This window comes from Impatiens glandulifera, chromosome 1 (assembly GCF_907164915.1).
Source record: "Impatiens glandulifera chromosome 1, dImpGla2.1, whole genome shotgun sequence".
In the NCBI taxonomy this organism is placed as follows: domain Eukaryota; kingdom Viridiplantae; phylum Streptophyta; class Magnoliopsida; order Ericales; family Balsaminaceae; genus Impatiens; species Impatiens glandulifera.
The window spans coordinates 61,405,910-61,410,604 of record NC_061862.1 but is presented as its reverse complement, the minus strand read 5'-3'; positions in this window follow the sequence as shown (position 1 = coordinate 61,410,604).

Here is a 4,695-nt window from a genome sequence, read left to right as displayed (position 1 = left end):
TTTAAATTCTCAAATTTATTATTGTAATGTTTTTAATATTATAATATATTTTAAATTATAAAAATATTTTATATTTTATATTATTTTATATTAGTTATATATATATATATTTAATTAATAAATATATATTTTAAATAAATTAATATATATTTCTATTAATTATATTAATACGATTTAAATTCTCAATTTTTTTTTATAATATAGGAATATTAGTTATATATTTAATTATTCAAAAAAGGCTGACGTAAGCATTAGAGTGTTTTGATCAAGTATAACATCATGTGACGTTTTCAGCTTAGGTGGAAGGTGGAAGATTGATTTGACCAAAAAAAATTAAAATGGGCAGAGGTATTTTGCGCTGAACATGCTCTAACAACTCAATACCACTTGATGGAAATTTTGAAACGTTTTGACCAAGTACAACATCATGTGACGTTTTCAGCTGAGGTGGAAGGTGGAAGATTGATTTGACAATAAAAATAAAAAATGGGCAGAGGTATTTTGCGCTGGACATGCTCTAACAACTCGATACCACTTGTTGGAAATTTTGAAACGAAGAATAATTTTATACTGTAATCAAGCAATGTGAGATGGTTAAATGCACAAGTTATCCAAATCTAAAACAGAAGATCAAACACACAAGAAAACAACACCAGATTTATGTGGAAAACACTCTCAACCTGGAGGGTAAAAAACCACGGATCAACCGACAAATTTCACTATAAACAAGAAATAGATACAAATGTTTTTCTCAACTTTAAACCCAAAGTTGAGGTATACAAACAGAGAAAACCAATTTCATTCATACTCAAGCTAGTCTAAATATAAGACAACAAGAAATTGGAACCTGAAGGTGAAAATATAAGAGATTTACTGCCTCCTTCTCTTTTTCTTCTTCTTCTTCTTCTTCTTCTGTTTCTTCTTCTCTGTTTCTTCTTCTTTATTTGCAGAATGTTTTCTCTCTCTAAATGTGATAGAATGAACAACATTCTTAGGTTTTTCTTGTTTAATTAAATGCCTGATTGGGCTGGACCCAAAGACCCAACAAAAACAATTTGAGATGACCCTAACAATAATGAGTTAACATGATACAATATTATTTTATTCGGGTTGTGGGTTTGACACAACACAAGTACGGAACGACACAATCACGACGATTACAATTTGACACTATCACAAATTTGTACGACACAAATACAAACACAACATGAGTATAGACACGACCTGCAAAGAAATCAAAGTATCCCAACTAGTTAAATAATTTTAGTATAATATATGAACTCTAAATCTATTCATTTTTTATCTACCTCTCCCATTTCCTTATCCAAACTACTCACAATTATATTATCATTATCAAATTATCAACATATCTCTAAATTTACCCACATTTTTTTTAAATAAATTATTTAATTTTATAACTTAAACAAAATACATTATATAAACATTAAAAAATATAATATATGAATAAAAAAATAAGAGAGGCTATTTATCTCTTTTATTTAACATGACTTTATCTAATAAAAAATAAATAATTTATAAAATAATAATAAATATATTTTTTTTTTGAATAATATCATATACTTTTTAATAATTAATATGTGATATATTTATCTAAAATTTATAAATTTTCATATTTAACTAACTTAATATATTAGTTAATTATTTAAAATAACATCTAATATATTAAACTAATTTGACTCATTTAATTGAGTTGATAAATTAATAGACATAACATGATTATGCAGATACGATAATCAACTATAGTCGACACAACATAATACATGTGTTTGAACACGAGTTAAGATGATATGAATAAGAATGTTAATACGAATTAACAAGACACAAATGAAAATATAAGTCCACATCTTATCCACCTTATTTGTTTGTTATATAAAGCACAATTTTGGTTAAATAAGATGCGGCATCTTTATAACATGGCCAATTAGGAAACTCATTTATTTTATATGAAAACTTATATTTTTAATTTGAAATGAAAACAAAAATGATGTGATAATTAATAATTTGAAGATATGAAATCATAAGTTTAATATTATTTTTTTTATACATATTTTGCTTGCTGTTTTTATAAATATATATTAAATTTTTTGTAACTATGATAGTTAAGAAGAGAATAAAATAAATTGATTGCATTGAAAGATGTTAATGAATTTCATTTATTTTTCTTTGTATAACTTTAAGACACTTAAATCATGATATTTTTGTTTTTATACTATTTTTTCACCGCTTTATAAATCAAAACAGGAAAAAAACAAAAAAAATATATTTTATTTTACCTAGTTCGTCAGCATCTTTAAAGTTTAATGCATTATCAAGCAACCCCATCAACAAAAACATTTTGAAAAAGGCTAATATTAAAAACCATGATCCTTTCAGGTTAATAATATATTCAATATAGTCACGTAAACAAACAACACAGCTTCAAACCAAAAAATTATTTCTTCCACCACTCAAAAATACAAAAGAAATTGAAATCTTCACTAATGTTTGGTACGTGGTACTAGTTATATAGGTATAAGTTGTAAAGAGGTATAAATTGTATGAAGTATTAGGAGGTACAAATTATATAAGTTATTAGTGTTTGGTTGGAAATTTAAAGTATGTATAAATTATATAGGTTTTATTATTTTGTGTTTGGTTGATGGTATAAAAAAATAGTAAGGAGTGTAAAAGATTATTTTATCCTTATATTTATATTAATTATTCTTAATTTTATTTTATTGTATTATTAATTATATTGAAATTAATAAAAAGAAAATTAATTTTAAAATTTATATATTTATAATAAATATTAATTTTTTTTATAAAATAAAATAATAATAGTTTTATAAAATAATATTTGAAATTAGAATGTATCATTATAATTAATTTCAAAAATAAATTATATAGATATAAGTTGTATTAATAATGATAATAAAAATGTTTAGTTACAGTTTATTATTATTATTATTATATTTTAAAATATAATAAATAAATTAAAATTTTAATAAATTTGTATTTTTAATTAACATTATTTTTTAAAAATAAATATTATTTAATTATGTAAAATTATCTCATTTAATTTTTAATTCTTAAAATAATATCATTTTTCCACGTTGATAAAATATATATTAAATTAAAAAAATCAAATAAAAATATGTAATTACACATTTATTATTATTATTATTTAAATTAGAAAATTCAACATATTTAAATATATAAAAATTTTAATTATAGTTTATTATTATCATTATTTTCTAAACTATTATATAGAAATTAAAGTTTTCATAATTTTATAAAATTAAAAGGTAAAAATGAATATTAAAAGTTATAAATGAGATTATACCTCCTTGTAACACATGTGAGTAGGTATTATGTTATACCTCTCCAAGGTATAAATTATACCTAATATAACACTGTGTACAAAAATAGTAGTCAATCAAACAAGTAATGTAATTTACTGTTTATAAGTTATATTATATTATAGTCCTTCTATATGATACCAAACATAGGCATTCTATAATATTAATTACATTATATCTCACAATATCTAAACTATTAGTTATTTATATTATGTAAATATATTATTATTATTATTCTTAGTTTTTAATAATTAATAAGTATTCTAAATAATTATTATTAAAGCAATATATCCAATAATTTACTAATATAATAACTATAACAAAAATAATTGTTATAAATTAATAATATTAAAGTATATTTTTAAAAATCATTAAATTAATAATAACTAAAATAATTTTAACATAAAATAAATGATAATATATTCTAAATTATTTATTAAAATATATATTTGGTTAATTAAACTTTAACACTATATATTGTAATCTAGTTAATATAATTTAAAAAGATAAAAATCAAAAAATAATTATTTTAAATATATATTTTTTCTAAATAATAAATTTAAATATATAAAATAAATAATTAAAATATTAATAATATCTTATTCTCAATGTTTTTAAATATATATATATATATATATATATATAATATTTTGAATTAATATACATATTATTTTTAATATCATTCTATGTAATAATTTATTTATACATGAATAAGTTGTGAATATATTTAAATTAATATTTATTTTATTATAAATATAAATTGTATATTATCTATATAATTAATTAATTATTATAAAAGATAAACATATTAATATTATTTAATTATTTTTTAATATATATATTAATATTTATTATTAATTGTTATTTTAATTGTAAATAATTATTTATTATTATTTATTTAATGTTTTGATTGATTTTAAAAAATAGTTTAAAATTATTATTATGAATTTATTTCAATTTACAGAAATTTTTTGAGTACAATTAAATATTATAAATTTGTTATATTTTTAATATAAATATCAACCATAAACTATTTTAATTTTAAATTATTAAGTTAGTTAATTATAATATTTAAATTTTAACAATTTTTTTATTTAAGATATCTTATTATAATTATTTATTATATATTATCTGTATAATATATTGATTATTATAAAAAATAGTAAACATATTAATATTATTTATATTAATAAAAGATAATAATTATAATAATTTGTAATAGTGATTAAAACATTATTTTTAATATAAATAAAATAATATCTAGTAAATTTATAACTTTAAATATCTTATTATTATTTTTTATTATATTATAAATTAATATTTAAAACTATTTTGA